General features: G+C 41.8%; 1 long non-coding RNA gene across 1 annotated transcript in view; it reads left to right on the top strand.

Moving 5' to 3' along the window:
• The window catches only part of LOC122552020, a 38,277-nt gene extending 22,030 nt beyond the window's left edge, over positions 1-16,247 (top strand). Inside the window, exon 3 of the long non-coding RNA XR_006312263.1 lies at positions 16,109-16,247. This is a non-coding gene — a long non-coding RNA (uncharacterized LOC122552020). The remainder of the gene's footprint in view (positions 1-16,108) is intronic.
• The last annotated feature ends 2,175 nt before the right edge of the window (positions 16,248-18,422 follow it).

Below are 18,422 nucleotides of genomic sequence, written 5' to 3'. Positions count from 1 at the left end.
TCCTGCTGGAGTCTGAATCAAAGTGAGTCTGACGTCCTGCTGGAATCAGGATTAGAGTTACTGACATCCTGCTGGAGTCTGGATCCGAGTAACTCCCACATCCTGCTGGAGTCTGGATCCGAGTAACTTCCACATCCTGCTGGATTCTGGATCAAAGTGAGTCTGACATCCGGCTGGAATCTGGATTAGAGTGACTGACATCCTGCTGGAGTCTGGATCAGAGTGACTCCCCCATCCTGTTGGAATCTGGATCAGAGTGACTCTCACATCCAGTTGGAGTCTGGGACAGAGTGACTCCCACATCCTGCTGGAGTCTAGATCCGTGTGACTCACATCCTGCTGGAGTTGGGTCAGAGTGACTCCAACATCCTGCTGGAGTCTGGATCAGTGTGACTCACATCCTGCTGGAGTCTGGATCCGAGTAACTCCCACATCCTGCTGGTGACTGCATCAGGGTGACTCCCACGTCCTGCTGGAGTCTGGATCAATGTGACTCACATCCTGCTGGAGTCTGAGTCAGAGTGACTCCCACATACTCCTGGAATCTGGATCAAAGTGACACTCACATCCTGCTGAAGTCTGGATCAGTATGACTCCCCCATCCTGCTGGAATCTGCATCAGAGTTACTCTCACATCCTGCTGGAGTCTGGGTCAGAGTGACTCTCACATCCTGCAGGAGTCTGGATCAGTGTGACTACAATCCTGCTGGAGTCTGAGTCAGAGTGACTGCCACATCCTGCTGGAGTCTGATCAATGTGACTCACATCCTGCTGGAGTCTGTGTCAGAGTGACTCCCATGTCCTGCTGGAGTCTGNGGATTAGAGTGACTGACATCCTGCTGGAGTCTGGATCAGAGTGACTCCCCCATCCTGTTGGAATCTGGATCAGAGTGACTCTCACATCCAGTTGGAGTCTGGACCAGAGTGACTCCCACATCCTGCTGGAGTCTAGATCAGTGTGACTCACATCCTGCTGGGGTTGGGTCAGAGGGACTCCCACATCCTGCTGGAGTCTGGATCAGTGTGACTCACATCCTGCTGGAGTCTGGATCCGAGTAACTCCCACATCCTGCTGGTGACTGGATCAGGGTGACTCCCACGTCCTGGTGGAGTCTGGATCAATGTGACTCACATCCTGCTGGAGTGTGAGTCAGAGTGACTCCCACATACTCCTGGAATCTGGATCAAAGTGACACACATCCTGCTGAAGTCTGGATCAGTATGACTCCCCCATCCTGCTGGAATCTGCATCAGAGTTACTCTCACATTCTGCTGGAGTCTGGGTCAGAGTGACTGTCACATCCTGCTAGAGTCTGGATCAGTGTGACTCACATCCTGCTGGAGTCTGAGTCAGAGTGACTCCCACATCCTGCTGGAGACTGGATCAGTGTGCTACACATCCTGCGGGAGTCTGGATCCGAGTAACTCCCACATCCTGCTGGCGACTGGGTCAGGGTGACTCCCACATCCTGCTGGAGTCTGAATCAATGTGACTCACATCCTGCTGGAGTCTGAGTCAGAGTGACTCTGACATCCTGCTGGAGTCTGGATCAGAGTGACTCCCCCATCTTGCTGGAGTCTGGATCAATGTGACACATCCTGCTGGAGTCTGGATCAGAGTGACTCCCCCATCTTGCTGGAGTCTGGATCAGTGTGACTCACATCCTGCTGGATTCCTGGGTCAGAGTGACTCCCATGTCCTGCTGGAATCTGGGTCAGAGTGACTCTGACATCCTGCTGGAGTCTGTGTCAGAGCGACTCCCACATCCTGCTGGAGTCTGGATCAGAGTGACTCTCACACCCTGCTGGAGTCTGGATCACAGTGACTCTCACACCCTGCTGGAGTCTGGATCAGAGTGACTCCCCCATCTTGCTGGAGTCTGGATCAATGTGACTCACATCCTGCAGGAGTCTGTGTCAGAGTGACTCCCACATCCTGCTGGAGTCTGGATCAGTGTGACTCCCACATCCTGCTGGCGACTGGATCAGGGTGACTCCCACATCCTGCTGGAGTCTGGATCAAGGTGACTCACATCCTGCGTGAGTCTGGATCAGTATGACTCCCCCATCCTGCTGGAATCTGCATCAGAGTTACTCTCACATCCTGCTGGAGTCTGGATCAGTGTGACTCCCACATCCTGCTGGCGACTGGATCAGGGTGACTCCCACATCCTGCTGGAGTCTGGATCAATGTGACTCACATCCTGCTGGAGTCTGGGTCAGAGTGATTGCCACATCCTGCTGGAGTCTGGATCAGTGTGACTCACATCCTGCTGGATTCCTGGGTCAGAGTGACTCTCACATTCTGCTGGAATCTGTGTCTGAGTGACTCCCACGTCCTGATGGAACTTGGATCAGAGTGACTCTGACATCCTGCTGGAGTCTGTGTCAGAGTGACTCTGACATCCTGCTGGAGTCTGTGTCAGAGTGACTCCCACATTCTGCTGGAGTCTGAGTCAGAGTGACTCCCACATTCTGCTGGAGTCTGGGTCAGGGTGACTCCCACATTCTGCTGGAGCCTGGGTCAGAGCGACTCCCACATTCTGCTGGAGTCTGGATCAGAGTGACTCCCACATTCTGCTGGAATCTGGATCAGAGTGACTCCTACATTCTGCTGGAGTCTGGGTCAGAGTGACTCCCACATTCTGCTGGAGTCTGGGTCAGAGTGACTCCCACATTCTGCTGGAGCCTGGGTCAGAGTGATTCTCACGTTCTGCTGGAGTCTGGGTCAGAGTGACTCCCACATTCTGCTGGAGTCTGGGTCAGAGTGACTCCCATGTCCTGCTGGAGTCTGGGTCAGAGTGACTCCCACACCCTGCTGGAGACTTGATCAGTGTGCCACACATCCTGCTGGAGTCTGGATCCGAGTAACTCCCACATCCTGCTGGCGACTGGATCACGGTGACTCCCACATCCTGCTGGAGTCTGGATCAGAGTGACTCCCACATTCTGCTGGAGTCTGAGTCAGAGTGACTCCCACATTCTGCTGGAGTCTGGGTCAGAGTGATTCTCACGTTCTGCTGGAGTCTGGGTCAGAGTGTCTCCCACATTCTGCTGGAGTCTGGGTCAGAGTGACTCTCATTTCCTACTCTCCTGGTAAATGTTTTGTCTTTATGCCCACAATGATGAGATCCCTACCAAGTTAGTAGGACTTGTTTTTCTTAAATTTTGTACAGTGGAAACGTTTGCTGAAAATGTTAAATGTTGTGGTGTGATTCTTTCAGTTAATAAAAGGTTGTGGTATCCCTTAGGGCTATAACATTTGATTGTATTTCAGTCAAAGCTACTGTGATTCTTACAGCTATAGGAAGGCCATAACAACGGTTCCTTTGAGCGCTTGCACGATCATCCATGATAGCATATATCAGTGATCGTCTGCATGGATAGGAGCAGATCTTTTGCAGCACTGATGTTCCACATGTCCAGGTAACCCCCTTTTATTGTAGGCCCCCTGCCCATGAGTTTGACTTTCTTGCCCCTTATTCCCCAACCATGTACTCATGTCACCCATGGGTCTGCCTCATTTCTAATCAATCCTACTTTGGAGTAGCTTCATCCTATTCCCATTCCTTTCATTTGGGATGGACGAACTTCCTGAAGTCCCTCTCATGAAAGTCTGTAAAACAGCTCACAATCTGATCAGCTTTTCTCAGAGCCACACCTCCCACCTACTCCCCCATTGTCAAACATGAAGAGTTATGACAGCTAATTCTCCTGACTCTGTGTAACTGGTTGCCTGTGAATTAGGGCTTTTAGAGTCATTATGATGGTATCTCTTGGTTCGGATCCACTATTCTGATATGCTCCCCATTATGATTGCATCGCCTTTCCCCTTTGTCCTTAATCTATTAGAAAACCTGTAAGCTAGACATCATTCAGAAATGTAGATACTCTATCTTTTGAATAGATATACTGCTATTTTTTATAGATATAAAACTCTTTTTGAATTCAACGATTTGTGTTTTCTACATTTTCCAGATCAGGAGAGAGACTTCTTAGTAAATGTGAAGAGTTAGATTTATAATAGTCATAGCTCCATTAGTTTAGGTAAACATTCCATCACTAATCCTAAAAGGACGGCAGGAAGTCACAAATTCCAAATTAATTGGTGTCATATTCACAATTTGAGACATATGTGGCTTTTTCAAGCTCAATCTAATGAATATGGAGAAGTATCTACAGTGAACATTTCACAAGGGGAGCCCCTTATTCAATTAAAGAGCTGGTGCTTTTAGGATTATCACCTGGAATCAGTAAACCAGGCACTTGAAAGTATACTGTCACAAACATAGTATAAGCTTATTTTAATACATATAAATGACAGTTTTAAAAACATAGCAAATGGCTCTATAATCATGTGATGGGATTTATCATTAACTCTCCAGAAATCAACATCAGTCAGATAGTTAACAATCAGCTACTTCCTGACGCGTCTGAAATGTTAACTTCTGTGTTATAACTGCCTACAGAAATTATCTCTTTAAGGAAAACGCTCATATAATTGAATTGCAAGTTACACCCATTCTAGAAAAAGATGGCTTTCCACTCAAACTCTGAGAAGGACCAGACATATTTGCTATCTGCAATGCAATCCTTTGTCTCAATGGTAACTGCTTCTACACCTCTAGGACACTTGATCACATGAATGTCATAGCATTAATCTATCTGCCTCTTTTGACTGCACTATTTTAAACTAACGGATGGTAAAGGAGTCAGTGTTGTTCCATACTTCATCTATTGACAACAACCAGTACTCCATAACTCCAAGCTGCAAAGGACAACCTCAAGCCTATAAAAGCAGCCAACAACCTGTGTTTTTTTTACTCTACAAGTTTTATTTTTATCAAACAGTGCTATTTAGGTAAATATTCATCATAAGACTTTTGAAGAGATTTAGAAAGAGAAGAAACAGTCTACAACTCTTCCATTGCTGGCTAACTAATCACCAATCACTGCAAAAGAGTTGCAGAATGTAAAAACAAGATTTGGACATTTGGACACCATCTTAAAAGCAAGGAATCTGATAAACCACTGTCCCTTAGTTTACTTTGTACTTAGTTTGTTACGAACTGAATCATCTCCATATTTTCCATTTCTATCTCTCAGTGTATTTGTATGTGTTTTAAAACATTCCCCTGTGTCTTAGAGCATGTGAAATAAACCCTTCTTCTGTTTTACCACAATGTTGCTGTGGTCCTTGCACACTCAGTTATTGATGAAAAAAATGCCTTCTACCTGCTAACAACTACATGATTGTTTCTCAGGTAGCTGAGCAACTTAGGTCTGTGAGCAAGATACAAAGAAGTCAACCAGATCAATGAGTGATCTGGTGCAGGGGAGAAGGGCTCACATTTTTGGATCATTGGAATCTCTTCTGGGGTAGAAGTGACCTGGACAAGAAAGACAGATTGCACCTTAATTGGAGGGGGAGTAATATACTGGCAGGGGGATTTACTAAAGCTGCTCAGGAGGATTTAAGCTAGTAAGGTTGATGGCTGGGGGTGTTGGGGCTGGGGGTGGGACCCAGGGAGATAGTGAGGAAAGAGATCAATCTGAGACTGGTACAGTTGGGAAAAGGAATGAGTCAAATAGTCAGGGCAGCCAGGGACAAAACCGAGAATAAGGTAGGGCCGATAAATTAAACTGCATTTATTTCAATGCAAGAGGCCTAACAGGGGAGGCAGATGAACTCAGGGCACATTAGGAACATGGAACTGGGATAGCAATTACAGAAACGTGGCTCAGGAATGGACAGGGCTGGCAGCTTAATGTTACAGGATACAAACACTACAGGAAGGACAGAAAGGGAGGAAAAGAGGAGGGGGAGTGGCACTTTTGATAAGGGATAACATTACAGCTGTACTTAGGAATGGTATTCCTGGGAATACATCCAGGGAAGTTATTTGGGTGGAACTGAGAAATAAGAAAGGGATGATCACCTTGTTAGGATTGTATTATAGACCGCCTAATAGTCAGCAGGAGATTGAGAAACAAATTTGTAAGGAGATTTCAGTTATCTGTAAGAATTTATAGGGTGATTATGGTAGGGGATTTTAACTTTCCAAACATAGTCTGGGACTGCCATAGTGTTAATGGTTTAGATGGAGAGGCGTTTGTTAAGTGTGTAGAAGAAAATTTTCTGATTCAGTTTGTGGATGTACCTACTAGAGAAGGTGCAAACTTTGAGCTACTCTTGGGAAATAAGGCAGGGCAGATGACTGAGGTGTCAGTGGCGGAGCACTTTGGGGCCAGCAACTATAAATCTATTAGTTTTAAAATAGTGATGGAAAAGGATAGACCACATCTAAAAGTTGAAGTTCTAAATTGGAGGAAGGACAATTTGATGGTATTAGGCAAGAACTTTCAAAAACTGATTGGGGGCAGATGTTCGCAGGTAAAGGGATGGTTGGAAAATGGAAAGCTTTCAAAAATGAGATAACAAGAGTCCAGAGAAGTATGTTACTGTTAGGGTGAAAGGAAAAGCTGGTATGTGTAGGGAATGGTAAATGACTAAAGAAATTGAGTGTTTGGTTAAGAGAAAGAAGGAAGCCTACGTCAGGTATAGACAGCAGAGATTGAGTGAATCCTTAGAAGAGTATAAAGGCAGTAGGAGTATACTTAAGAGGGAAATCAGGAGGGCAAAAAGGGAACATGAGATAGCTTTGGCAAATAGGATTAAGGAGAATCCAAAGGGATTTTATAAATACATTAAGGACAAAAGGGTAACTAGGCAGAGAATAGGACCCCTCAAAGACCAACAAGGCAGCCTATGTATGGAGCTGCAGGAGATGGGGAGATACCAAGCAAGAATTTTGCATCAGTGTTTACTGTGGAGAAGGACATGGAAGATATTGAATGTAGGTAAATAGTTGGTGACATCTTGAAAAATGTTCATATTTCAGAGGAGGAGGTGCTGGATGCCTTGAAATGATAAAAGTGGGAAGCGAGGGAAGTGATTGCTGGACCCCTTGCTCAGATATTTATATCATCAATAGTCACAGGTGAGGTGCCGGAAGACTGGAGGTTGGCTAACATGATGCCACTACTTAAGGAAGGTGGTAAAGAAATGCCAGGGAACTATAGAACAGTGAGCCTGACACTGGTGGTGGGCAAGTTGTTGGAGGAAATCCTGAGGGACAGGATTTACTCGTATTTGGGAAGGCAAACACTGATTAGGGATAAAGTGAGGAGAGCAAATGCTGGAGATTCCTGATGAAGTGCTTTTGCTCAAAATGTCAACTCTCTTGCTCCTCGGATGCTGCCTGACCTGCTGTTCTTTTCCAGCACCACACTCTCGATACTGATTATGGATAGTCAGGATGGCTTTATGTGTGGGAAATCATGTCTCACGAACTTGATTGAGTTTTTTTGAAGAAGTAACAAAGACGATTGCTGAGGGCAGAGGGGTGGACATGATCTATATGGACTTCAGTAAAGCATTCGACAAAGTTCCACGTTGTAGACTGGTTAGCAAGGTTAGGTTACATAAAATACGGGGAGAACTAACCATTTGGATACAGAACTGGCTTGAAGGTAGAAGACAGAGGGTGGTGGTGGAGGGTTGTTTTTCAGACTGGAGGCCTGTGACCAGTGGAGTGCCACAAGGAACAGTGCTGGGTCCATTGCTTTTCATCATTTATATAAATGATTTGGATCTGAGCATAAGAGGTACAGTTAGCAAGTTTGCAGATGACACCAACATTGGAGATGTAGTAGACAGCGAAGAAGGTTACCTCAGAGTACAACGGGATCTTGATCAGTTGGGCCAATGGACTGAGGAGTGGCAGATGGAGTTTAACTAAGATAAATGCAAGGTACTGCATTTTGGAAAGACAAATCAGGGCAGGACTTATACACTTAATGGTAAGGTCCTGGGGAGTGTTGCTCAACAAAGAGACCTTGGACTGCAGGTTCACAGATCCTTGGAAGTGGAGTCACAGATGGATAGGGTAGTGAAGAAGGCGTTTAGTATGCTTTCCTTTATTGGTCAGAGCATTGAGTATCGGAGTTGGGAGGTCATGTTGGGGCTGTACAAGATATTGGTTTGGCCAAGTTTGGAATATTGCATGCAATTCTGGTCTCCTTCCTATCGGAAAGATGTTGTGAAACTTGAAAGAGTTCAGAAAAGATTTACCAGGATGTTGCCAGGGTTGGAGGATTTGAGGCTGAAGGGCGGCCTTTTAGAGGTTTATAAAATCATGAGGGGCATGGATAGGGTAAATAGTCAAGGTTTGAAAAATGTGGTGCTGGAAAAACACAGCAAGCCAGGCAGCATCCAAGAGCAGGAATGAAGCTGGTGTGCCAAGCAGGCTGAGATAAAAGGTGGGGAGGGGGGGAATTTGCAGGAGGGGCGCTGGAAATATGATAGGTGGAAGGGTCTCCCCAATGTAGAGGAGACCACATCGGGTGCAGCGGATACAGTAAATAATGTGTGTGGAGGTGCAGGTGAATTTGCGATGGATATGGAAGGATCCTCATTTCCCCTCCCCTCACCTTATCTCAGCCCCAACCCTCGGATTCAGCACCGCCCTCTTGACCTGCAATCTTCTTCCCGACCTTTTCACCCCAACCCCCTCTCTGGCCTATCACCCTCACCCTCACCTCCTTCCACCTATCATATTCCCAGTGCCCCTCCCCCAAATTCCCTTCTCCCTACTTTTTATCTCAGCCCACTTGGCACACCAGCCTCATTCTTGAAGAAGGGCTTATGCCCGAAACGTCTATTCTCCTGCTCCTCAGATGTTGCCTGGCCTGCTGTGTTTTTCTAGCACCACATTTTTCAACTCTGGTCTCCAGCATCTGCAGTCCTCACTTTCTCCTAAATAGTCAAGTTCTTTTCCCTGGGGTGCGGCAGTCCAGAACTAGAGGGCATAGATTTAGAGTGAGAGGGGGAAACTTTATAAGGGACCTAAGGGGCAACTTTTTCACACAGAAGGTGGTGCGTGTTAGGAATGAGCTGCCAGAGGAAGTAGTGGAGGCTGGTATAATTACAACATTTAAAAGGCAAAAGGGTGGGTATATGAATAGGAAAGGTTTAGAGGGAAATGGGATGGGTGCTGGCAAATGGGACTAGATTGCGTTGGGATGTCTGGTCGACAAGGATGAGTTGGACCGAAGAGTCTGTTTCCATGCTGTATATATCTATGACTCTATCTGACCTCACAAGCTCGGGGGTATGTCTGTCCTCTGCATCAAAACCCACTTTAAGCCTGAAAAAAAAACAATTTATTTTATCTTTAGTGGTTGATGTAAGCTGTGACTTGGAATTAATAAGTCAGAGACCTATAATAAGTGTGAACCAGTCAGGTTTGTTTCCTGCAAACCACTGAAAGCGTCCAGAGAAGGAAGACCAAGAATCATAAGAATTTTCACCATGATATGGATGTGTCAGTGCTGGACTGGGGTGGACAAAGTTAAAAATCACACAACACCTGGTTATAGTCCAACAGGTTTATTTGGAAGTACAAGCTTTTGGAATGCTGCTCCTTCGTCAGGTAGCTAGTGTGGCAGGACCATAGGGCACAGAATTTATAGTAAAAGATCAAAGAGTCATACAACTGATGCGATATATTGAACAAAACGAGATTACTGTTAAGTCTTTAATCACTTAGAATGGGTTGGAGGTTTTGGTTCCTTAATATGAAAATCCTAGAACTTCTTTCAATTCACATTCCTGAGATAACTTAAGGTTTCATTTTAAAAAAAAGGTGACATCTCAGCTCAGACAATGCATTAAAGGTGAGGTTAGAGTCTGTCTGTCTTCCAATCTTGAGCCAGACTGATTCTATTTCCAAAATAGGAATTTATAAAATGTCACATGGAGTAACTGCCTACAGATTGTGTGGTTTTTTGAAAAAAATAGAATGCATCTGCCATTACAAATTCACCCCACAGACCTATATGTGTGTGTGCATGCGTGTGAGTGAGTATGTGTGTGTGCATGTGTGTCTACATGTACGCACGGGGGTGATGGAGTATATGCCTGTGAGAGGATGTGCACACGAGTGTAAGTGTGTGTGTGTGTGTGTGCAGGCATGTGTGAATGTAGGGGTGCATGTAAATGTGTGCATGTGGGTGGCTGAGAGAGAGTGTGTGTATGAGAGAGGGCCTGTGTGTATGATTGTGCATAAGAGTGTGTGTGTATGTGTTTGTATAGTATGATCGGCTCACCTGTAGTGTGACATGAACCCAAGATCTCAGTTGAGACCATCTTGATGGGTACTGAACTTGGCTATCAGAGTTCTTGCAGCATCCTTGTGAACAGGAACCACTGAAATGCCTTCCCACTCTTCTCTTTACCCATAATAATCATGTTTTGTGTGTGTGTCTGTGTGTGTAAAGTTATATGTCAACAGTTCATAATTGTTTACTTATAGCTATAGGAGAAAGTGAGGTCTGCAGATGCTGGAGATCAGAGCTGGAAATGTGTTGCTGGAAAAGCGCAGCAGGTCAGGCAGCATCCAGGGAACAGGAGAATCGACGTTTCGGGCATAAGCCCTTCTTCAGGAGCCCTCCTGAAGAAGGGCTTATGCCCGAAACGTCGATTCTCCTGTTCCCTGGATGCTGCCTGACCTGCTGTGCTTTTCCAGCAACACATTTCCAGCTACTTATAGCTATAACCTATTTATTTCTAATTAATGATAATTCTTCTTAAGTACAGAAACCTGGCCCACTCTGCTGGTTAATCTAGGTTTAAAAGAAATTTTGGAAATTCTACAAACGTTTAGCAGGTCTTTACCTTTTAATTAGAATTAGAAATAGATTTTATTGTCACATGTACTCAAAAGCAAGGATACAGGAGTACAGTGAAAAGTGTACCAAATTGCTTTTCCCAGTGCTATCTTAGATACAAATATACTAAGCAGAAAATCTTAGGTATAAAGTAGAAAAATAAGGAAATAAGTTAAAAGTTTAACATTACGTTACTCCTTAAATGCTTAGCCATGGACTTGGATCCGGACTCTTCCACCCCAATGCAGAGACCAACACCAGCAGGAAACAATCAGCCAACCTTGAGACCCTTTGCCGTGTTGTCACCATAGAACTGAAGCACCATACTTTGGCATCATCTTGTTCAGACCGATGATAACACCGCCATGAGTCCATGGCAGGCTGATGTCAGCCCTGCAGCTGTTGCTGAAGCTGTTGGGTCTCATACTGGGCACTAGACCCAAAAGATCAAAGTAAGAAAAACATGCAGTGAAAGAAGAAAAAAGGGATAAAAGTGGACAGAGCAGGTCAGCTGCAGCCAGGAGGATTTCTGATAACTTTGGAGTGGCAGGGCTTGATTTTCAGCACACTACCACAGTGAGGAGTACCATAACACCAGTATGTCAGGTTACAGGCTGAACTCCTCTCATATATTTATGTAAAATGTTTTCTAAATGACTGAAAACATCATAAAAATTTATAGGCTTGTATTTCGTATTTTTTGTCATGAGCTCTTTAGATCTGTCTTACTTTAATTTACTTCATTAAGAAATGTTAATAAAAGCATATTTGATTCCTGAATGGTGCCAAGGTGATTGCATTAATCATAATAAATTATAGGTACAACGTTTGAATCTCTCACCATGAATGAAACCATTCATCTTCTTGCCTGTCACACATGCCTGAATGGGAAAGACATTCAAAGAAGAGGAAGGAGGCTCCATGACCTTTTCGCAATAGCAAAATGATTAATTACTTTTTAGCATATTTCCTTACGTAATAATTGTTCTTTAGTAATTACAATATTTATCAGAAAGTCATAAGATATTGTTAAGTTAAAAGTTACAATTCTGTGGCTGTAATAAGATAGAAAGTGACAGAGGGCTAACTGTCAAAACTTGATCACTGTGGTGAGGATCAGATTGTTTCTGGTGCTTAGATATTAATCTGTAAATTGGTAGTGCACTTCAATGGTTTTTACTAATTTTCACTGAAGTTTATTATTTGATAGTTTTTCTTTCAGCATAGTAAATGTTCTCATATGAGTCAGTTTGTGCAACGATCTTAAAATGTTAACTCCTTTGCAAAATATTGTCAAGACCAATATGTGACTGTGAATGTATTCTTTCTCCCATGCAGTTTCTTATGGTTACATGGTAATCTATATTTGCCTAGGTTTTTAAATACTAGGTTCTGCTATAAAACAACAATAGATGAAGTTACTTACTTCTATTTCTTCATCAACAGTGAAATCAGAGGCTCTGTGTTTTCGGGGCAGTGTTGCTACCTCTGGACCATGCAGTCTGGGTTTATTTCCTACCTGCTCCAGAGGTGTGTCATAACATCTCCAAACAGGTTGATTAAAAATATCCACGAGTGAAAAGATCTGTAACTTAGGAAAATTTTGCCACTTGAAGAATCATAAGAAATTCATTCATCTGTGAGAGGAATAACTATTAGTGCATGTATCTCTATAACGTCACCAAGTGCTTCATCATAATACTGCTTTCACTTTCTGCATCATTGAGCGTTGGTTATGGGAACAAGTCATGAAATTTAGCCAACAATGACTGGGGAGAAAAATTATGCTGTAAATCATACAGACACTGCCTTTTGCCCCCCAGTTGTGATGATGAATTTTAGTTCTAAGTAATTTTAGTAGATTATAACCTTGTACAGGTTATCCAAGAAATATGTTATACAAAATGTCAGATGAACCCACTCTATAAAGTCATTCTTTAATGTACTTGTTACAGTCATCACTTCTTACATTGACACTGAAGGTTAAAAAACTTGTACTTTCATCTAACTCGAATTTCAAGTGCTCGGAATGTTAGACAATTTCTGACCATTTTGTTTATAACTTGGATGACTATTTCAGGTCAATTTTATCAAATTCTTCTATAAATGGCTTGAAGCTTTTCAACATAGATTGATTGATTATTTCTAGACTTTGCTTGTTATAATTGTTATGATCCCAGTTGATGGTAATACTAAGCAAGTCAGGTCCCAGAGTAATACCTTGCTCATCATTTAGCTGAAGTCACATTGCTTCTTGGAAGTGCTATTTTTAGCTCACTGTTTGAAATTACTTTCTGACTAGCTTAGAAAAACAAGTCAGACCATCACAAAACTAAAAAATAAAATCAATTTTTCTTCCAATTTAGAACATAATTTTGCAAATATTGATAATACTTATGAGTTTCATTATGGCGTCCTGCAGAAAAATAAATTAAAAGGTATCTTTAAGAGACATTTTCATTCACCATAATTATTTCCTTTCCTCATTATATTTTGATCACAATGTTGGTTTATCTCCATATTTGTACTAGATAAAGTATCCAATATGATCCTGTTTCTTCCTGTTACGTTAATGATTTTTAATTTATATGGTTAGAAATTAATATAAATAGCAATCTCTGTGGAATTGTTGAATATGTAGACTTCAAAATGTTGTAAAGCCAATACCAAATTCAAAATCTCTTTATCCACTGCTGAATGTTTCCACTGGCACAAATTCTCTTCAGACGAAAAATAATTGGTTGGCTGTTCAGTTCCTACCTCATGTTCCTGTAATAAAACTGCACCGACACCAATGTTGCTGACATCAACAGCCAGCTAAAATTGCTTGGTGCAATTCGATACTATTCAGACTCGTGCGGTAGAAAGGCTGGTTTAAGCTATCAAAGGCACTCTGCCATTCCGTTGTCTATTCAAGTTTATTGCCTTTCTTCAATAACCTGCAGTGATGAAAATTGGAAATGAACACTGACTAGCACCCGTTCATGCCAATATATCACAAAATTTCTCATTTTATCTGAGACACAGGAAACTCCAGCATGGCCCTTCTTTTGTTTCTCTAGGTGTGCTATTTGACCTTGTTCCACAGCATGGCTCAATTAAGTTACGTTTTCAAATTCATGTTAATCAAGATTTCGACCAAATTAGCTCTTTGCAGTTGTTCAAACAATTCATTCTAGTGTTGTTAAGTGTTCCAGACAGGTTTGGCTGAATGCCACCAAATGGTCAATATGTACATAATCAGTTGCACAATCTTTCAGTTACTTTATTGGTCAATGGTTGAAAAGTTAATAGTGCATTTCTCAATACAAAGAACATGGCAATACCTTGAAAAGGTCCATTTGTGGTTACAAATGCTGATTTTTTTGGCTATATCAATGGTCAATGGAACTTTCCAACATTTCTTTTAATGAGTTAATGTTTGTAATATTCAAGTAACATTAAGACCATATAAATGCTATACAATGACCATCTCCAATAGGAGACAATCTAATCATGGCCAACTGACATTCAATGATAATGCCATTACTGAATTCTCCACTGTCAACATCCTGGGGATTCTCCATTGATCAGAAACTCAATTGACCTTGCCATATAAATACAATGGCTACAAAAGCAGGTCAGAGCCTAGAAATACTTCAATAAGTAGCTCATCTCTTAACTCCCCAAAGCCTGTTCACCATCTACAAGGCACAAATCAGAACGTGATGGAATATTCTTCACCTGCCTGGTTGGGTGCAGCTCCAACTACACACAAGAAGCTCAGCACTACTCAGGACTAAACAACTTGATAGACACGACATCCACAAGCATCCACTTCCCCCACTTCTGATGCTCAAAAGTAGCAGTGTGTACTATCTACAAGATGCACTGCAGATATTCACCAAAGATCCTTAAACAGCATCTTCCAGACACACAACTACTACCATCCACAAGGACAAGGACAACAGAAATATGGGAACAGCACCACCTGCAAGTTCTATTCCAACCCATTCACCATCCTGACTTTGAAATATATCACTGCTCTGTCAGTGTTGCTGGGTCAAAATCCTAGAATTCCCTCCCTAACAGCATCATAGATCTACACAGACTGCAATGGTTCAAGAAGGCAGCTTATTATCACCTTCTCAGGGGCAACTTAGGATAAGCAATAAAAGTTGGTCAGCCAGCGATGCCCACGTCCCACAAGTGAATATAACCAAATACTATGCTTGTCCAACTCTCTGAGTACAATTCTTCAATCATGGAATCAATATGAATCTGCCTTTGTTACCCCACTGACTTTGTGATAATTAATGTCAGCCATTATGATCTATCTCATTAAAGCACATCACAATAAGTCAGTTCATGCTGCTGTGAATTAGTTCAATAATGTCATTTCCTCACTTCAGCTAAATTCTCTGGGTTGAATCAGTAATTATGTTGATTTGTCTGTTACATCCCTTACATTATTACTAAGTATTTACAAAGTCATTTCCCATGGCTTATTTACACAAATCATCTTGAGTTTTCAATCCCATTCACAAGTCACTTCATTAGTTTCTGGAACAGAGCACTGCATCTACTTTTTAAGCACCACTGTATTAACCAAATTCATTACTAGATGGTCAACTTCTGAATTTTCATTTCTGATTCATTCGTGAAACTCTCTGATATTTTTCATCTCACCCTTTACTTCTTTAACCACAATAAATACACTTCTGTCCTCATCATTCTCTCTGTTATAACATTACTTTAACATATTAACATGACATACTCGCTGATTTTACCTCCTGTCCGGAATAAGTCACATTATTGGGTTTTGTGCACAATTTGATAAGGCCCAGTAAACCCCATTTTATTGGATCCCTAGAGATAGGTTAAAAGACTAACACTTTGTTGAGAAAAGCTCTTATTTGTTGAGGACACTTCAAATGGTTTTTGACTAGTATTTTTTTTATCGGCAATTCAACACATACATCAGAATTGCAGTATATGATCTTTGTTCATAATTTGTTTGTTTAATTCATTTAAGGGGTCCTTTTAATCATGTCCATGTATTAGTTCATTAGGACTAAATCCTGTCATCTCTTTAGGAACATCCTTAATAGTAGGCAGTAACAGGGAAATTCCTTTATCCCAATCTTTAGGACTATCCTGACAATAAGTGCCAATCACAGGCTTTAAAGTTTGATGCCATCTTTCCGATTGTCCTTGAGATTATGGATGATAAGCCAAAGATGTAAATTGTTTTATTCTCAAACTATTAATTATTTCTTTGGATATTTATGACATAAAGCTGAAACATGATCTGATTGTATTTCTTTGGGTAATCCATATCTTGTAAAATATTGAACTAACGTCTCTCCTATTATTTTTGTCTTATTTTTCCCCAAAGGCACTGCCTCAGGATATCCTTTTAAAATATCCATAAAGGTTAAAAGATTGTAGTATTTCCTCCCACTGCAATGGTACAGGGACTTGGCTATACTGATGTCATTGATGTACACCAAGAACAGGAAGCCTAACAACAAACCAGGTGAGACTGTGACTAAACCAGGAATGTTCACTGTTAATTTCTGGATCAGTGTTTTCGGGGCTAACGTTTTGTTCTATGCCTGACATCTTCCATGTGTTTCCTGAATTTCACAGCACACTGCATGTGCACTGCCCCAAGACTGTGAGTAGAAGTAGCTATTTGCTTTCACTTTGATGGTTGGTCCATGGGACTGCCAATTAGCAATCTGACCTACAAAGTAAACCCTGCTCCATTAGAGAAATGCCAACAGAGAACTGAGCAAATCAATAGCTGAAATTGTCAAATGGTTGAGATTTTTAAATCTGAAAATGCCCTACCAATTTTAGTGCAGGAAAGGGAAGTAAGCGGCATTCTAATTTCATGATTAATTTTAAACTTTCAATTTATATTCTGCTTTCAGCATTAAAGATATTTTTAAATGAAGCTGCTGCTCCATTGCTTTGTAGTGACATAGCTCAATAACAATCTAATTGTGTGCGCGTGTGTGCACATGTGTAGTGCTCCACCTAGTGATGATGTTATCTTAAATATGAAGTGAGTGTCACTATAATCCCAGAGGACCACAAACTGCTTTCTTTTTAGAGATAGATGACTGGTGGTGAGTTTAAACTGAGGGCCAACATGCCTCATGGTGAGAGCTAAGGTTGACAAGACAGGGTCTTCATGGTGACCTCATCTGGTACAGCAATCGAATCTCTGCTGTCAGCTTCACTCTGTTTCACAAACCGACCACTGGAGTTTAATTGATCCCCATTATTAATTTGTCTTTTAAATAATATAATAAAAATAATTAGTTCTGGTTCAAGTTTTGAGTGGGCCACTTGATGCAACTCTCTCAACTCAAGACCTACCTGTTAGGTTTCTCGTAAAGAACAGCTAAACATGCTCAGCGTACTCTCTTTACCTTCCTCCTTTTTACTTAGATAACTCTTGCTGCATCATCTTTTTTTTATATAAACTCCCCCTCTTCCTGACCAATTGTGTGGGCCTGGCATCTAGCCACAGTTAAGGAACAATCCAGAATGCTCTTTCTGAGGCACCTTAGCCTTTTCACTTCCACTGACTGTTGCAATACCCTGAGAGAGGCTAACATTTTAGAACCCGCCAGGTAATCTCGGAAGATGAAGTCATTTCTTTCTATAGGGATTTGTAGCAAAATTTCCATTTATTAAGTAACTTTTCAATCCAATGTGATATAATGGTACTAGTTTGTAACCTCTGCTTAGACATCGAATTAATATTTTTCCTCTATTAACCCCTCTGAAAGTTAAATTATATCATCAGCCAGCATCTGTGTGAGTTGCTAAAGTGTGTTTTGATTCCTTTATTGATTTTCCCCTTCAATGAAAAGAATAAGGTTAAAATTCTTGCTTTGAAATAATAAATTCAGAATCTCCAGTGGTCTGAATGTTTTGGTAATTATCAAGGAAGAATTTTCCTAATGTCCTGAGCCATCTCACCATTCTTAAAAGACTGTGAGGGAACAGAATCCACTGTGTTCCACTGCCAAGGTTTAATATCCTTTTCCTTTCCTAATGCAAACTCCTCTAAAGATTCCATTGACATTCCTCCTTCTGCAATAAGTCTCCCACTTAACTTCCAGCCATTAGTTTGCGTATGTCCAGTATTATTACAGTGGAAGCATATTATTTTAAATTTCACTTTTCGGTTCCAGTCTTTTTCCTTTATTATTTTAGCATCTTTGTTTATTCACTAAAACGAATACCATTTCCACCCCCCAGATTTCTTCCAATTTCCTCGTTGATTCCCATTTGACCATTTCATTGTACGCAACTATCTGTTGAGATATCTTAGGAATCCACGAGAATTGCTATTTCTTGGATCTTTCATACTTGGCAGTCATCTAAATAAGACCTTAGGATTATTGGAATACTGTTTCAGTATTTTTCTAAAATCATGATTTCCTTCAAATTTTCATTTTTGTTCTAACTTCAAACTTAAAACTACTGATTGGATTAGATTAGATTCCTTACAGTGTAGAAACAGGCCCTTCGGCCCAACCAGTCCACACCAACCCTCCGAAGAGTAACCCGCCCAGATCCATTTCCCTCTGACCAATGCACCTAACACTATGGGCAATTTAGCACGGCCAATGCACCTGCCCTGCACATCTTTGTGACTGTGGGAGGAAACCAGAGTACCCGGAGGAAAC

This window comes from Chiloscyllium plagiosum, chromosome 7 (assembly GCF_004010195.1).
Source record: "Chiloscyllium plagiosum isolate BGI_BamShark_2017 chromosome 7, ASM401019v2, whole genome shotgun sequence".
Lineage (NCBI taxonomy): Eukaryota > Metazoa > Chordata > Chondrichthyes > Orectolobiformes > Hemiscylliidae > Chiloscyllium > Chiloscyllium plagiosum.
Note: the sequence above shows the minus strand (reverse complement) of the source record. Positions and strands in the feature narration are given on the sequence as shown.